Genomic DNA, 18,286 nt, shown 5'->3' with positions numbered 1-18,286 from the left:
CTCACAAAATTCCTGAAACCCGAACAATTGACTTGTGTGAGCTGCGAAGAGGTGGACTCAGCATAACCCTCTTAAAAGCCAGCTCCTTACTGTGGCCCTTGTGGCCCAGCATGGTCTGCTGTCTTAGGTCAATCTGCCATAACCAAATACTATAGCCTGGGTAGCTTAAACACAGAAATTAATTTTCTTATAGTTATGGAGACTAGAAGTCTCAGATAAAGGTCTGGACAGTTCAGTTCTTGGTGAGGAATCTCTTCTTGGCTTACAGACAGCTGCCTTCCAACTGTGTCCTCGTGTGATTAAAGTACTCTCTAGTACCTCTTCTGGAAAGGACACTAATCCTATTAGATCCTACTCTTCCCAACCTTTGGGGAAGACTCAACCTTAATTACTTCTGTAAAGATCCTATCTCCAGATATAGTCACATTGGTGTTTGGGGCTTCAACACAGGAATTTAAGAGGAACACTATTCAGTCCATAACATCTGCCTACCTCATCAATTTCACCTTGTTTCATGCTCCCCTCTGATCATGACACTGCAGCTAGACCGCCTGTGAGTCCAGGAATACTTCAAGCTTCATCAAACCCAAGGCCTTCTTACTTGCTCTTCCTCTATCTAGAAAATTTTTTCTCCAGATGTTAAATTAATGTCAATATGGTGTTATATTCAATATCTCAGAGTTGCCTTACCTGACCATCTAACATTAAAATAGAGCCTCTAACCCCATCATATCTCATCGCCCAGTTTAATTCCTTCACAGCCCTTACCACTATCTGAAATGATATTGCTCATTATCTGTTAGCTTATTTATTTTCTGTTTCAACATATAAACTGCAAGGGAACAGGCACTTAGAACAGGGCCTGGCTACATAGATGTGCTAATATATGCTTCTTGAAGAAATAAGTAATAGGGCAAGAATGCATTATTTTTGTTGCAAGATGGAAGTTGCATAAGCATTAGGAAAAGCAATTCAATTCTGGACATCTATAAAATTCGCATCAGAGGTTTTTTTTTTGACATAGTTTTATTTTGATGTGGAAATGAATGTAGATAGAGTGCTTAAGACAAGTTTAGGACTCGTCTTTTCTTCAAAATGAACTATCTGAAAGACCACTGAGCCTGGAAGAGAAAGGTGGAGGAAGAAAAAGGAAAGATGCAACTGGGCCATCCATTTTCCAAAGGGCCACGGGAAGAAAGGACCAGAGGAAGAGCAAAGAAAGAACATGTACACTCTCTGAGCCCCTTCGCTGCCCCTTCCACGTGTGGTTCTGTCCAGTACTCCAGTCTCTGTCTGATCAAAGGATCCTGGGAGGCATATGTTATACCCACTTTTTCAAATGGGTCAAACTAGGCTCTGGGAAGTTAAGCCACTTGCCCCCTGGCACATAGCTGGTAAATAGCAGAGCTAGGATTATATTCTAGGTTCAGCTAGGTTCAGCCTTTGCCTGACTGTGCACGTCCAGTGGAGGGAGCAGGCTGGCAGTAAAAGGAGTGGGCTCTTTTTCAGGGAAAATTCCCTGAGCAGAGAAACTGCAGAAGTGATGATGGAAGTTGCCTGAGAGAAGATTTTTGTTGTGGGATCCTTTTTCTTAGAGTATTGGGAGGCATGAAGGGACATATCTGCATTGTCTGACTCCTTGTAAGAGTTTGTTGTGAGCATCAGAAGGGTGGAGAAAGCACATGGAATTGATCCCTATATCAGGAAGAAAGTCCAGGATTCCCAGGAGAGTTTTGTAGCACTTTCTCTGAGAAGGACAAGATGCCCTTTGGTAGCTTTTGTGAGCGTCACAAGTGCTGTGGCTCTTTGGAATCATACAGTGTGATATTCACAGTCTTGGGGCAAGTGGCTGCTTGCCTTGGGTCTCAAGATGGGCTGTTTGTGCAATAGAACTGAAGGACGGGGTGCATTTCCTTCCAGGGCCTTCCCCTCAGGGTCCCAAGGGAGTTACAGCCACTCAGGGAACTGAAGACCTGACCAAACAGGGATGAAGATTCAATGAGCACAGGTGCGAGTATGGTGAGTGGGTCTTGGGTGTGACGTAGGAATGTGAAAACTTCTCTGATCAGTGTTTTTAGAGCTTTAACTTGCAACCAGATTGCTTGGGGATCATGTTGCAATGCAGATTTGGGCTCGGCAGGTCTGGGTTGGTCCTGAGAGTCTCCATCCTAACAGGCTCCCAGGTGTTGCTCCTCCTGCTGTATGGACCTCACTGTTACACTATTTGGTCACCTTGGACCACCTAGTTCTGCATCAGCATGACCTGGGAGCCTGATAGAAGTACAGAATCTCAGGCTCCACACACACCTACTGAGTTAGTAACAAATTCCCCAGGTGACTGAGATGTTCAAGTTTAGCAAACATTGCTCTAGAAAGTGAGAACTGCCAGCCATGTCCTGGGAGGGGGTATAGTGGGGGAGTGTAAATAATGATTCCGCCCCCGCCCCCCCAAATATGTCCACATCCAAATCCCTAGAACCTGTGAATGTGACCTTATTTGGAAAAAGAATCTTTGCAGATGTAGCTAAGGATCTTGATATGAGATCATTCTGGATTACCTGCCTGAGCCCCAATCAAATGATGAGTGTGCTTAGGAGAGAGAGGCAGAGAGAGATTTGAGACAAACCCAAAGTGGAGGAGGCGACGTGAACACAGAGGCCGAGATTAGAGTGATGTAGCCACAAGCTCAGCAGGCCAAGAAGAAACTGGTGAGATAGGAAGGATTATCCCATGGAGGCTCCCAGGAAGAGCAGCCCTGCCTACATCCTGATTTCAGACTCTGGCCTCCAGAACTGTGAGAGAACACATTTCTGATGTTTTAAGCCTCCCAGTTTTTGGTAGTTTGTTAGGGATGGTCCAGGAAATTGATTCAGGGAGGAAAAGCCACACCTCATGTAGGCAAGAGCTTGTGGTAAAAGGGGGTTGGGCGCCTCAGCTTCACAGCTCACAATAAAAGGCCCATGAAACCAGTGAACTGGTGAACCCCTGCCCAGAGCAATTCAGGAAGGTGGCTGGGGTGTAAAAGAAAGAAAAAGGAGATAACAGAGGTTCAGGAAGATGAGTGAAATGTGGGAGGTGGATTTGCAGTAGAAGAAGAAAGAGAAGGACAGAAAGCAAATACAAACACAGGGCATGTCTGAGGGGAGAGGATAGCAGGCCTGGGAGCAGCAGCCAGGGCAGGGGTTCCCTGACCTGAGACAGGCTGAGGGGCACTACAGAAGGCAGGGGCAACCAAGAGAACTCCTGTGGAAGTAGCCACAAAAGATCTACCAGAAGTAGGAGCACAGGTTACTGGAGAGAACAGAATGAGATCTAAGATGGAGAACCAGCAATAATTGCATTGAAATATGACAAAATGTGTTCTTTTGGTTGATTTGCAAATGAGTTATACTTACAAATACACATAGTGTTACCTCTCCTGGTAACCAGTGTGATCAAATATGATCGTTGTGCACAAAATACCACATACTAAGAATCCTTGTGGTCAGGACTGATGATGAAGCTAAGAGAGGTTCTTCTGGAAGATGGCCTCTTGAGACTGTATATTCCACAGGACCAGTTCTTTGGCTTCCTTTAGAAAATGTTCAAGTGCTGACCACTTTGTTTCAGAACTGGTACCAACTCACAGACTTGAGGAATCTCAGTGGCAGAGGAGGGCCTAAGGTTCATGTAGTGTAACTCCCTAATGAGCAGGAACCCCTTCCCTAGTAGCCCTGACGGAGAGGTATCCAGGTCCCCCTGCTTGGCCATGTTTCTCTTGTTTTAAATGTGTAGCCAGGTCTTGTTCACTGTCCATGTCAGGCTGGTTCATTGGCATTTAGTGGCCTTAAATGCAAAGGACACAGTTTAGAATATGTACATGTGACACCAATTATTTTTGTGAATGTAATAGAACTTGGTTTTCTTGTTGGCTCAAAGATTCTTTCCTCATTCATCCACCAAAAATGTACTGAGTTCAGGCTTTGTGTCAGATAGTGAGATGAAAAATACATAAATGACTAGAGAAAATATATCAATTAATTTCCTTTGATTCCTTAATATAGACAAATCGATATAACTGGTTTGACCCACCCTTGGCTGGTGGTTGGAGAGACAGGCCGGAGTCCCAGGTCATTGTTGTTGGGCTCATTCCCACGGTGGAGTGGCTAATCAGAGCTAAAATAGGAGCAAAAATGTATCACTTTCTCAATACCTGAATTTCTGCCACCCCATACCACAATTTTAACATCTCTACCAATGAAAAATTACAGGCATATATATTTATACTGTATTTGATTTTACAAAGGACCAAATCCCACTTTTAGTTGTTGTAGCTTTCAGGAAAGATCATAGACTTTGCATAAGTCAGGGATTCAACTTTCTAGCTAAGAGATATGGGCAAGTTACTCTTTGAGAATCAGTTTTGTCATTTGTAAAATGTGGGATAATTTCTACCTTGCACGACTATTGTGAGGTTTAAATGAGATAACCTGGTCCATGGTAAGCACTTGGAGATGGAGAGCTATTAGTTGTGACTTATTAACAATTTATAACAATTCTTTCGTCTTGCACTTACCTCAAGGACAACTCACAAAGAAATGTCATCCACACCTGCTATATCACAGGCAGGGATCTCTCCAAAGTGACAACTGATTTCTCTTTGCCTGTATTTCGTTGTTTCTAAATCACAATGAGTAGTAAAAGCAGCAAGCTGCATTTGGGGAAGGTTGTAAGCTTGCCTGAGGGAAAGTTTTGGTGGCCAGGCAACGGGTTAATTTCCCCTGGGAAGGGAGGTACTAGTGAGCCTGATCCAGCTCATGGATGACTTCGGTTTGTCTGACACTGAATTTTAGAACACTGAACCTACGTTCAATGCCTATAGGTGAGACGTGCTCCTTTTCTTCCACAAGCTCTCCTTACAGTTGGCCTGATCCTAGGTGTCTCACTCCTCTAGACATTCTGATTGTGGAACCCTTACTAGCTAGCCACCACTCCATAGGTAGGACCAGCTTCATGTGTAGGTAAAGTAGGTGCTATTATTTTAGGGGTATCTGGAAGGCAGCACCTCCTTTCTTCCCTCCTTTACTTCCACAAGCCCTGCTTGCTGATGCTTATAATTCTTTTAGACAATTCCTTAGAAAAACAAAAACCTATGTTGGAAGGGAGGAAAACATTTTGAATATTAGCTATGCTTTATAACATGGGTAGATAAGTTCAGCAGATCAAGAAAAAATTGGTGGAGGGCAGGTTTTGATAAGAGAACTTGAGACACTGAGCCTGTGTGTTGGGGTTTGTGTGGGTAGGTTTGAGAAACTCTATGAAGCAGGTAGCAAAGGAATATAAGTGGATGGAAGGGCAGAATTTATCTGTAAAATGGGGGTGTACCTGCCACATATTGTTGGGAGAATTAAATGAAATGATTGTGTAAAGGACTTAATATAATAAGAAAGTAAGTACAGTTACTATTGTTTTTCTTGGTCTGAAAGAATGAACACCTGTCACAATAAACTGGAATGGGAAAGAGGCAGAAGAGTGAAGTGTTCTCAGCTCCTCATCCATCCAAGCTGCACTAGGCTAGAAGAGGAAGCCTCCGTGCCTGTGTCTGGCTGGGTCTCCTCCATGCCAAACACCTGGCCATTTGGAAATAACCAGATGAGTGACTATTTCGTTTATAGCTGACATCCTTGCCAAAAGAAGAGATTGCCTAACAGCTGTCTCCATCATAATGGGCTTCTTAGCACTTGTCAGTTTGGCCTAAATGGAGAGAATTTTATGGCCATCATGAGGTCTGGTTTGCCTCCTGTGTGTTTATAGTAAATTACTACTTTTTTCTCCACTGTCTATTTTTTTCATGCAGTACCACATCTGAAATGAATTGAAACTGTGCAAAACTAGAAGTGTTCCTAGTGGTTAGGTAATAGCTTAATGGAATGTGATAATTTCCAGTTGAGGCAGCTGATGGAATCCACACGTTAATACTACCACCTTATACTAAGTGAAGTTTTACAGCACTTTCCCATGCACTACCTCTCTTGAGAAAGAGCCTCCAAACATGCATGGGAAGTGGGTAAGGCAGGTAGAATCATCCAGATTTTCTGGATGAAGAAACTAAAGTATTTCCTGACTTAGATTCCTTGGGTAATGAGGCAGGGAATGAGCAAGGCTTGAAAGGGGTTTACCCAACATCACATGGGGGAGAGCCAGGAACCTGGGACTAGACTCCTCAGCCTTCCAGCAGTGAGTCCTGCTGCAAAGAGGTGGCATGATGGAGGGGCCAAGACTTTGGGATGAGAAATGGACTAGAATCCAGCTCCTTTACTGGCTGGGTCCTTGAGGGCAAGTCTCCCCAGATCCCTGGGCCTCTGTCTTGTCATCAATAACGTGGGGCTTCCCGGGGTGATCATACTAATGTGAGAGTTGTCATGAAGCTTAAAATGGGATCGTAATGTTGAAGCATCTGACACATCTTCTGCCCCCTCCACTGCACGAAAAGAGGTTTCAGGGTGTCATGATCAGCCTAATTACTGAGCATCATTATTTTCAGGCCCAAGGCTTATTGAGATGTTGCCCTATACCAGACACTGTGCTGAGAGCGGCACGTAAATTATCCCTTTAATCGCCACATCAACCTTATGAGGAATTTATTATCCCCATTGGATTGATGAGAAAAGTGAGGTATGAAAGTTTAAACAGTTTGACCAAAGCATACATTTAAGAAAAGGCTGAGCCCAGATTCAAGGCTTCATTGCCTCCTTTTTTATAGATTCGTAGAGCTGAAAGGAACTAAAAAATCACCTCGGCCACAGGCTCAACTTCCATTTCTCATAACTTAAGACTTTGACAAGTCCAGCTGAAAGTACACAAATTCCTTTCATGTTGTCAGTTTGACAAAGTTTAATTTAGCCAGACTTTCTACAAGTACAGGTGAGAGTTTCAGTCCCAGAGACCAACTAATACAGGAGATTGAGGAGGGCCCAGCTAACATTCTTTCCGTGGGCCAATGCCACACACTTCTGTGGAATATTAGCACCATGAATGGTGAGGGGTGCTGCTTAGAAATAAAAAGTGACGACTCCCAGCTGGCATTTCTGAATACGTGGGGCCTTTCTGAATGAGATGATTTTCCATTTTGAGGAGGGAAGAGTAAGATGTCAGTGAAGGCAGAGGCAGGTGTCTGCAACATCCAAAGACAGGAGACTACAGTTTTCCTTACAATTTGAAAATGATAGACCCCTTATATGCATGCATTTCACTAATAATTTATACATCCTAGCTCTTTGAGAGCTGGTGAAAACAGAATCCACAGCATATTCAGAGTGACAATTAAGTACTTAAACAATGAGGCAAAATTCTGAAGAGAAAACAGGATTCTCAAATATATGTTCATCAGCCCACTGAAAAGTTAATGACATTCCATATTCCTTAAGCCAAGCCTGTATATACATATGAATTTTGTCAGTACAGGACAAAGAGAGTTGCAAGTTGAACAATTGCCCAGATAATTTGATTGGGACAGTTTGCTTAGGTCCTGAAAACCAACACTTCCTCTCTTCCTGTCCTTGCCTTTCCCCCAACTCTCACCCCAGTTTCCCCCCAGCATACTATTTTTTTTTTAATTATCCATGTAGGTTTTTTATTTTGTTTGATTATTAATATTATGCCATGTCAGGTGATGGCTATATCTATTTTTTAAGGGTTAGGTATTTTTTAAATTTATTTTTAACGTTTTTATTGGAGTATAATTGCTTTACAATGGTGTGTTAGTTTCTGCTATATAACAAAGTGAATCAGTTATACATATACATATATCCCCATATCTCTTCCCTCTTGCGTCTCCCTTCCTCCCACCCTCCCTATCCCACCCTTCTAGCTGGTTACAGAGCACAGCTGATCTCCCTGCCAGCATACTTTTTAATCTGCATTATCTGTATATAACTATATCCACCTTCCACTTCACTTTGGCTGTATAGGCGATAGACTTGGCTACATGTGTACATATTAAGGACAGTAGATGTTCAAGGGAATTGGATGGGTGAAGTACACTGATCCAAAGTCTGTTTCTCTCCACTGTACAGCTGCAGCCAGAGGCAAAGTAAACTGTGTTTATAAATATCTAGTGAATTAATGTGGATACATCAAGTCTAAAATCCTGGCGTTTCTTTTGGGGATCTGGATTATTTGGATGATTGTCTAGACTTCACTACAGTCATATCCAGATACATAGATGTATTTCCACATATGTTTAGGCCATATAGATGGTCCACATAATTCCAAGTTGAAGTGTTTCCTTCTTTACTAATACCCATCCTTGAATTTTTAGGATGCCTGCATCTCCTTTACTTGGTTTCTGGGATCAGTTAGAGTATCTCTGAGCCAGAGTATTGATTCAGTACTGATTTTTTTTTTTAACATTTATTTTATATTGGAGTATAGTTGATTAACAATGTTGTGATGGTTTCAGGTGTACAGCAAAGTGCTTCAGTTATACATATACTGGGTTGCCAAAAAGTTCCTTCAGTTTTTAAGTAAAAATAAGTCACATTTTTCATTTTCACCAAGAACTTTATTGAACAATGTATTCACCATTTTGTTCCACTACCTTCTGCCATTTTTCAGGCAACTTCATAATTCCATCTTCCCAAAACTTTATCTTTTTGAGCAAAGAACTGTTCCAGGTGCCTTTTACAGTCTTCCAGGGAATTGAAATTTTTTCCATTAAGAGAATTTTGTAAATACTGAAATAAATGGAACTCTGAAGGTACAATGTCTGGTGAATACGGTGGATGAATCAAAACTTCCCAGCCAAGCTGTAACAATTTTTGCCTTGTCATCAAAGAAACATGCGGTCTTGTGTTATCTTGATGGAGGATGATGCGTTTTCTGTTGAGTAATTCTGGATGCTTTTCCTCAAGTGTTGCTTTGAGTTGGTCTAATTAGGAGCAGTACTTGTTGGAATTAGTCGTTTGGTTTTCAGGAAGGAGCTCATAATAGAGGACTCCCTTCCAATCCCACCATATACACAACATCACCTTCTTTGGATGAAGACTGGCCTTTGGTGTGGTTGGTAGTTTATTTCACTTGCCTCACGATCACTTCCGTTCCACATTATTGTACACTATCCACTTTTCATCTCCCGTCACAATTTGTTTTAAAAATGGAACGTTTTCATTATGTTTAAGTAGAGAATTGCATGTGGAAATATGGTCAGGAAGGTTTTTTTCGCTTAGCTTATGTGGAACCCAAACATCAAAGCGATTGACATAACCAAGCTGGTGCAAATGATTTTCATTGCTTGATTTGGATATTTTGAGTATGTTGGCTATCTCCCATGTGGTATAACGTTGATTTTTCTCAGTTACTGTCTCAGTTTGATCACTATCAACTTCAACTGGTCTACCCGACTGTAGAGCATCATCTAGTGAGAAATCTCCAGCACAAAACTTTGCAAACCACTTTTGACGTGTTTGATCAGTCGCAGCACCTTCTCCATATACTGCACAAATCTTTTTTTCCATTTCAGCTGCATTTTTACCTTTCTTGAAATAAAGCATAGTATGCCAAAAATGTTGCTTTTTTCTTCCATCTTCAATATTAAAATGGCTACCCCAAAATTCACCAATTTTGCTAAGTTTTTTTAAATGCATGCTGCTATGACAGCTGTCAGAATACAGTCTAACAAAATTGTTTCGAATGAAGTTAAAGACAACTAAGCGCTACTAGAGCCATCTTACGGAAAAAAATTAACAAACTTTTTGGCAAACCCATACACGTATCTATTCTTTCTCAAATTCTTTGCCCATTTAGGTTGTTACATAATATTGAGGAGAGTTCCCTGTGCTATACAGTAGGTCCTTGTTGGTTATCCATTTTATTTTATTTTAATTTTTTATTTTTTTTAACTGTTCTTAAGGAATTTATTTTTAAATTATAAGATTTACAATGTTTTGATTATGCAAAATAGCATAATGAAAATTAAACCAAATCAATAAGTCAAAAGAGAAAGATAACTTAGTTTTCTTGAATATCAGTACTGAAACCATCATTGTAAGCATCTGATGTTCCAGTCATGTCTTACGTAGACATAAGTATAATAATTTCAAACGTTTCACTTGTGGGTTTAATTTCTCATTTTCAGCTTTTATGAACTGTAATGTAATTTATTTCAAATCCTATTATAATTAGTCTTCATACTGCAACAGCAGCAGATGGCCCATGTGCAATCAAATGTGGAACTGGGGCACAACTTCTAGCAGCAGACAGAAATTATACACTGCATTCAGTACATTAGAGTACATTATATTAACCAGAGCGAAGGGTTTAGTACACTTATTGCAGGGTTGGTATTTCTTTCCCTTTGAGCTGGACCAGCTGAGCTTCTGAGCTGACATATTACTGCTGTGGATAGTAAGGCTGCTGTGGTGGCTGAGGGGAGGGGTATGAAGGCTGCTGGGGTCCTGGGTGCGGAGCCTGTCCAGGGCTCTGGTGATACACTGGCGGATATGGCATATTATACTGGCCGTATGCATAAGGATTATATCCCATGGGCACGGGCATTTGGCAATACCCAGGATACCCTGGATAAGTGGGGTACGGGGGTCCCTGGGCCTGCAGAGGAGGAGCTGAACTAGGAGTTTGTGATGGAGCTGGTGCAGTGGTCCCAGTACTCGCTGGAGCTGGAGCTGAAGCTGGAGCAGTAGCAGGAGGAGTTTGATTTGCTGGAAGCACAGGAGGTGGAGGCCGGGCTGGGGGCTGAGGCTTAGTAGGCGGCTTGGTTTTTGGCGCTGGAGTTGGAGGTGTTGGCTTGTGTCCCCCTGCTGGAGAGGACTGATACGCAGGTGTAAGAATTGAAGGAGCACTGGGTTCTCTGGCAATGCTTTGTTGCAAGTCCTTTAAGAGTTCATCCCTCTCTGTCTTCCGTGCAAACACTGTATCACTGCATTTGTTCTGGAACCTGACGAGTATTTCAGTCAGCTCATTGTAAAACTTTGTGCCCTCCTTCAAATTAGCTACAAGTTCAACAAAGTTGTCATACGCAGCAGCTAAATTCTTCAAAAGTTCTTCTCTTAAATTAGCTTCATTGTTAGACTGTTTCATTTTTGAAAATTCCTGTTGTGAGACCTGAATATTTTTAAGAAGTCCTTCTTGTTTCTTTAGAGATTCTTGGACTTTAGTTGTAAGACCCCCATAGATTTGATCCAGTTCAGTAACAGAAATAGCTTCTTCATTTATCACACCACCTTGAGCCAGAGCAGTCAAAAATTTGCTCATCATGTCAAAATTCACTGATTTCAGGTCATTCTCCAGCCCCTCTCTTTCCTTCTTTACTTCATCAAGATTTGTCAGTAAGGATTTTAAGACATTTACAACCTCGCTGCCCTGCATGGTCTTCGCCGGTTTAGCAGACGGGATGGCAGCATTCAGCTCCGGCTCCGGCTTACACAGAAGTGCAGTGGTGTCCTGGTGAGCCTGGTAACGCTCTTTCACCTGTCCATCTGCTTACACAGCTTTATCCAAAACAGTTCTGAAGTTGCTTCCCTCTGCTTTTAAAGGCTTATAGAGTTCATTGGATGGCGTCCTTTGGCAGCGTTCCTTGAATTTTGCTCTTAAATCATTGTCAGTTGTTTCTTCTTCATCCATCAGTCTTAATGACTCGTCTAGGATTTCTCTATTTCTTTGTAGAAGTTCAGGTAGCTCTTTGATCAGCTGATCAACAGTCTGAATGCTTCCCTTTTCAATCACAGATGTGGACTTAGTCAGTATAGACTGAGGTACAGTATCTCTAGATATATCTTCAATTGCTGCTGGAAGATTAAGTGAAGCTAACACCCCATTTGCCAAAGTGGTGGCTTCTCTCATTTGAGCAATTGATCTGTTAACTAAATCAGCTTCCTCTGATAATAGGCAGCCAAAGACTGCTGCACTGACACAGGAACCATCTTCTCAAACAGATCAGTGAATTTCTGGCTGATGGGCGCATTGACTGGCGTAGATTTCACAAGTGTGGCTTTGCCAGTAGGGTCTAGATCTTTAAGGTCTGGAACTCGATCGTGATAAATGAAGTCATTATCCTTCTTTGCTGCAGTAAGGGCACGGTTGATTTTGTCAGACAATTCCTTCACGTTGACATATTCATCACAGCGAGATGTCACTGTTTTAATCAATTCTGTTGCATGCTGTAACCTTGCAATCTCTTCTCCACATTTCTTCTGCTGTTTTGCCAGGATAGACTGGTGATACTCAGCATAGGCCTGCATGATACAGTGCTTTGCAACCAAGACAGGAAACACCTCCTGGAAATAAAAATACTTGGGGAGAGTATCTTTGTACTGACACTGTTTAAAGCATCACCAGAATAATCTGCAGCCTGTTAGCCAATTAAGCTATGATGGCACCTTTCATTTTATCTCTAGTGGCTTTTAAAAAAAATACTTCTTGGGCCTGTGCCAGCTTGATAAGACTGAGGGTCCCAATGGTATCTGGAGATATGTCCACAGTATGCTCTCTATTCACAGCAGATAAAACCGTCTCTTTAATATGCAAAAAGGCACCACTAGCAAACTGATAATGCTTAGCAGCAATTTTCTAAGAATTTGTCCATTTCTTCCAGGTTGTCCATTTTATTGGCATAGAGTTGCTTGTAGTAATCTCTCATGATCGTTTGTATTTCTGCAGTGTCAGTGGTTACTTCTCCTTTTTCATTTCTAATTCTATTGATTTGAGTCTTCAACCTTTTTCTCTTGATGAGTCTGGCTAATGGTTTATCAATTTTGTTTATCTTCTCAAAGAACCAGCTTTTAGTTTTATTGATCTTTGCTATTGTCTCCTTCATTTCTTTTTCATTTATTTCTGATCTGATCTTTATGATTTCTTTCCTTCTGCTAGCTTTGGGGTTTTTTTGTTCTTCTTTCTCTAATTGCTTTAGGTGCAAGGTTAGGTTGTTTATTCGAGATGTTTCCTGTTTCTTGATGTAGGCTTGTATTGCTATAAACTTCCCTCTTAGAACTGCTTTTGCTGCATCCCATAGGTTTTGGGTCGTCGTGTCTCCATTGTCATTTGTTTCTAGATATTTTTTGATTTCCCCTTTGATTTCTTCAGTGATCACTTCGTTATTAAGTAGTGTATTGTGTAGCCTCCATGTGTTTGTATTTTTTACAGATCTTTTCCTGTAATTGATATCTAGTCTCATAACGTTGTGATCGGAAAAGATACTTGATACGATTTCAATTTTCTTAAATTTACCGAGGCTTGATTTGTGACCCAAGATATGATCTATCCTGGAGAATGTTCCATGAGCACTTGAGAAAAATGTGTATTCTGTTGTTTTTGGGTGGAATGTCCTATAAATATCAATTAAGTCCATCCTGTTTAATGTATCATTTAAAGGTTGTGTTTCCTTATTTATTTTCATTTTGGATGATCTGTCCATTGGTGAAAGTGGGGTGTTAAAGTCCCCTACTATGATTGTGTTACTGTCGATTTCCCCTTTTATGGCTGTTAGTATTTGCCTTATGTATTGAGGTGCTCCTATGTTGGGTGCATAAATATTTACAATTGTTATACCTTCTTCTTGGATCGATCCCTTGATATTATATAGTGTCCTTCTTTGTCTCTTGTAATAGTCTTTATTTTAAAGTCTATTTTGTCTGATATGAGAATTGCTACTCCAGCTTTCTTTTGATTTCCATTTGCATGGAATATCTTTTTCCATCCCCTCACTTTCAGTCTGTATGTGTCCCTAGGTCTGAAGTGGGTCTCTTGTAGACAGCATATATACGGGTCTTGTTTTTGTATCCATTCAGCCAGTCTGTGTCTTTTGGTGGGAGCATTTAATCCATTTACATTTAAGGTAATTATCGATATGTATGTTCCTATTGCCATTTTCTTAATTGTTTTGGGTTTGTTATTGTAGGTGTTTTCCTTCTCTTGTGTTTCTTGCCTAGAGAAGTTCCTTTAGCATTTGTTGTAAAGCTGGTTTGGTGGTGCTGAACTCTCTGAGCTTTTGCTTGTCTATAAAGGTTTTAATTTCTCCATCAAATCTGAATGAGATCCTTGCTGGGTAGAGTAATCTTGGTTGTAGGTTTTTCTCCTTCATCACTTTAAATATGTTCTGCCACTCCCTTCTGGCTTGCAGAGTTTCTGCTGAAAGATCAACTGTTAACCTTATGGGGATTCCCTTGTGTGTTATTTGTTGTTTTTCCCTTGCTGCTTTTAATATGTTTTCTTTATATTTAATTTTTGATAGTTTGATTAATATGTGTCTTGGTGTGTTTTTCCTTGGGTTTATCCTGTATGGGACTCTCTGTGCTTCCAGGACTTGATTAACTATTTCCTTTCCCATATTAGGGAAGTTTTCAACTATAATCTCTTCAAATATTTTCTCAGTCCCTTTCTTTTTCTCTTCTTCTTCTGGGACCCCTATAATTCGAATGTTGGTGCGTTTAATGTTGTCCCAGAGGTCTCTGAGACTGTCCTCAGTTCTTTTCATTCTTTTTTCTTTATTCTGCTCTGCAGTAGTTATTTCCACTATTTTATCTTCCAGGTCACTTACCCGTTCTTCTGCCTCAGTTATTCTGCTATTGATCCCTTCTAGAGTATTTTAAATTTCATTTATTGTGTTTTTCATTGTTGCTTGGTTCCTCTTTAGTTCTTCTACGTCCTTGTTAAATGTTTCTTGCATTTTGTCTATTTCCAAGATTTTGGATCATCTTTACTATCACTATTCTGAATTCTTTTTCAGGTAGGCTGCCTATTTCCTCTTCATTTGTTAGGTCTGGTGTGTTTTGACCCTGCTCCTTCATCTGCTGTGTGTTTTTCTGTCTTCTCATTTTGCTTATCTTACTGTGTTTGGGGTCTCCTTTTCACAGGCTGCAGGTTCGTAGTTCCTGTTGTTTTTGGTATCTGTCCCCAGTGGCTAAGGTTGGTTCAGTGGGTTGTGTAGGCTTCCTGGTGGAGGGGACTAGTGCCTGTGTTCTGGTGGATGAGGCTGGATCTTGTCTTTCTGGTGGGCTCGTCCACGTCTGGTGGTGTGTTTTGGGGTGTCTGTGGCCTTATTATGATTTTAGGCAGCCTCTCTGCTAATGGATGGGGCTGTGTTCCTGTCTTGCTAGTTGTTTGGCATAGGGTGTCCAGCACTGTAGCTTGCTGGTCGTTGAGTGAAGCTGGGTCTTGGTGTTGAGATGGAGATCTCTGAGAGATTTTCGCCATTTGGTATTACGTGGAGCTGGGAGGTCTCTTGTGGACCAGTGTCCTGAAGTTGGCTCTCCCACCTCAGAGGCACAGCCCTGATGCCTGGCTGGAGCACCAAGAGCCTTTCATCCACACAGCTCAGGTTAAAAGGGAGAAAAAATAGAAAGAAAGAAAGAAAGAGGATAAAATAAAATAAAATAAAATAAAATAAAGCTATTATAATAAAAAATAAAAAAATTATTAAGAAAAAATTTATTTAGAAAAATTTTTTTTTAATTTTTTAAAATAAATTTATTAATTTTTTAAAATAAAAAATAAAAAATTTTTTAGTTTTTTACAATAAAAAATAAGGAAAAAATTATTATGAAAAAATTTATTAAGAGAAAAAAATTTTTTAAGTAAAAAAAAAACAAAAAACGGACGGACCGAACCCTAGGACAAATGGTGAAAGCAAAGCTATACAGACAAAATCTCACCCAGAAGCATACACATATACACTCACAAAAAAAGGAAAAGGGGAAAAATTAATATATCCTGCTCCCAAAGTCCATCTCCTGAATTTGGGATGATTCGTTGTCTATTCAGGTATTCAACAGATGCAGGTACATCAAATTGTTTGTGGAGCTTTAATCCGCTGCTTCTGAGGCTGCTGGGAGAAATTTCCCTTTCTCTTCTTTGTTCGCACAGCTCCTGGGGTTCAGCTTTGGATTTGGACCCGCCTGTGTGTGTAGGTCGCCTGAGGGCGTCTGTTCCCCACCCAGACAGGAGGGGGTTAAAGGAGCAGCTGATTCGGAGGCTCTGGCTCACTCAGGCCGGGGGGAGGGAGGGGTACGGATGCGGGGCGAGCCTGTGGCGGCAGAGGCTGGTGTGACGTTGCAGCAGCCCGAGGCATGCCGTGCATTCTCCCGGGGAAGTTGTCCCTGGCTCACGGGACCCTGGCAGTGGCGGGCTGCACAGGCTCCCGGGAGGGGCGGTGTGGATAGTGACCTGTGCTCGCACACAGGCTTCTTGGTGGCGGCAGCAGCAGCCTTAGCGTCTCATGCCCGTCTCTGGGGTCCGCGCTGATAGCCGCGGCTCGCGCCCGTCTCTGGAGCTCGTTTAGGCGGCGCTCTGAATACCCTCTCCTTGCGCACCATGAAACAAGAGGCAAGAAAAAGTCTCTTGCCTCTTCGGCAGCTGCAGACTTTTTCCCGGACTCCCTCCCGGCTAGCTGTGGTGCGCTAACCCCTTCAGGCTGTGTTCACGCAGCCAACCCCAGTCCTCTCCCTGCGATCCGACGGAAGCCCGAGCCTCAGCTCCCAGCCCCCGCCCGCCCCAATGGGTGAGCAGACAAGCCTCTCAGGCTGGTGAGTGCTGCTCGGCACCGATCCTCTGTGCGGGAATCTCTCCACTTTGCCCTCCGCACCCCTGTGGCTGCGCTCTCCTCCGTGGCTCCGAAGCTTCCCCCCTCCGCCACCCGCAGTCTCCGCCCGCGGAGGGGCTTCCTAGTGTGTGGAAACCTTTCCTCCTTCACAGCTCCCTCCCACTGGTGCAGGTCCCGTCCCTATTCTTTTGTCTCTGTTATTTCTTTTTTCTTTTGCCCTACCCAAGTACGTGGGGGGTTTCTTGCCTTTTGGGAGGTCTGACGTCTTCTGCCAGCGTTCAGTGGGTGTTCTGTAGGAGCAGTTCCACGTGTAGATGTATTTCTAATGTATCTGTGGGAAGGAAGGCGATCTCTGCGTCTTACTCTTCCGCCATCTTGCCCAGACCTCAGCTGCGATTTTCAATCCTTCATCATTATCCAGGTTCTATTCTGCTGCAATCTGGCTAGCTAAGGCTGCACAACTGAACACCACACAGGTCTTTTCATAACCTTGGCTTGCAAGAGCCAATTTTACAGATCCTCCAAAAAGTGAACCTTTATCAAAAGCATCCTTCCAGGTAAATGTCAAGCAGATCTGGTTTTCAGAAAATGGGAATTTGGGTTCAGTGGAACAGATCTGATCATAATATCTCAGCAGCGTCTCGATTGCACCCTTGTGCTTGTCCAGCAGTCGGCCGAGCGCAGCGTGGCACAGCTTGCTGAGCTCCTCCGCCCCGTGCAGTACTGGGCCTGCTCCTCCACGCCGCTCGGGTACATCTGCTGGATGAACTTCACCAGCGTCTTGGCCAGGTCTACCTCCGAGGTCTTCTTCAGCTGCACTGAGATGAACGTCGCCATGGCGAGTGCCTCGGCCACCCTTCAGGCCAAGGAGACCGTGGGGCGGCAACGAAGGCCGAGGCGCGCGGGGTACCGGGCCGGCGGACTGGCCGACCGACGGGCTAAGGGACTTGTGCTCCGGTTATCCACTTTAAATATAGCATTGTGTACATGTCAATTCCAAATTCCCTGACTATCCCTTCCCCCCACCCTTCCCCACTGGTAACCGCGAGTTCGTTCTGAGTCCCTGAGTCTCTTTCTGTTTTGTAAATAAGTTAATATGTATCATTTCTTTTTAGATTCTGCATTTAAGCGATATCATACGATATTTCTCTTTCTCTGTCTTACTTCACTCAGTATGACAGTCTCTGGGTCCGTCCATGTTGCTGCAAATGGCATTATTTCATTCTTTTTAATGGCTCAGTAATATTCCATTGTATATATGTAAGACATCTTTATCCATTCCTCTCTCGCTGGACATTTAGGTTGCTTCCATGTCTTGGCTACTGTAAACAGTGCTGCAATGAACATTGGGGTGCATGTATCCTTTTGGACCATGTTTTTCTCCAGAAATATGCCCAGGAGTGGATTTTCAGGATTATATGGTAGCTCTGTTTTTAGGTTTCTAAGGAACCTCCATACTGTTTTCTGTAGTGGCTGTACAAATTTACATTCCCACCAAGTGTGTAGGAGGGTTCCCTTCTCTCCACACCCTCTCCAGCAGTTATTATTTGTGGATTTTTTGATGATAGCCATTTTGACTGGGGTGAGGTGATATCTCACTGTAGTTTTGATTTGTATTTCTCTAATAATTAGTGATATTGAATATCTTTTCATGTGCCTCTTGGCCATCTGTATGTCTTCTTTGGAGAAATGTCTATTTAGGTCTTCTGCCCATTTTTTGATTGGGTTGTTTGTTTTGATGATATTCAGCCTCATGAG

The 18,286-nt window shown here is 42.4% G+C and overlaps 1 pseudogene; it reads right to left on the bottom strand.

The window, feature by feature from the left end:
- Positions 1-10,368: 10,368 nt before the first annotated feature.
- Positions 10,369-17,365, bottom strand: LOC133085204 (programmed cell death 6-interacting protein-like; annotated as a pseudogene).
- Between the last annotated feature and the right edge of the window lie 921 nt (positions 17,366-18,286).

This window comes from Eubalaena glacialis, chromosome 2 (genome assembly GCF_028564815.1).
Source record: "Eubalaena glacialis isolate mEubGla1 chromosome 2, mEubGla1.1.hap2.+ XY, whole genome shotgun sequence".
In the NCBI taxonomy this organism is placed as follows: domain Eukaryota; kingdom Metazoa; phylum Chordata; class Mammalia; order Artiodactyla; family Balaenidae; genus Eubalaena; species Eubalaena glacialis.
Note: the sequence above shows the minus strand (reverse complement) of the source record. Positions and strands in the feature narration are given on the sequence as shown.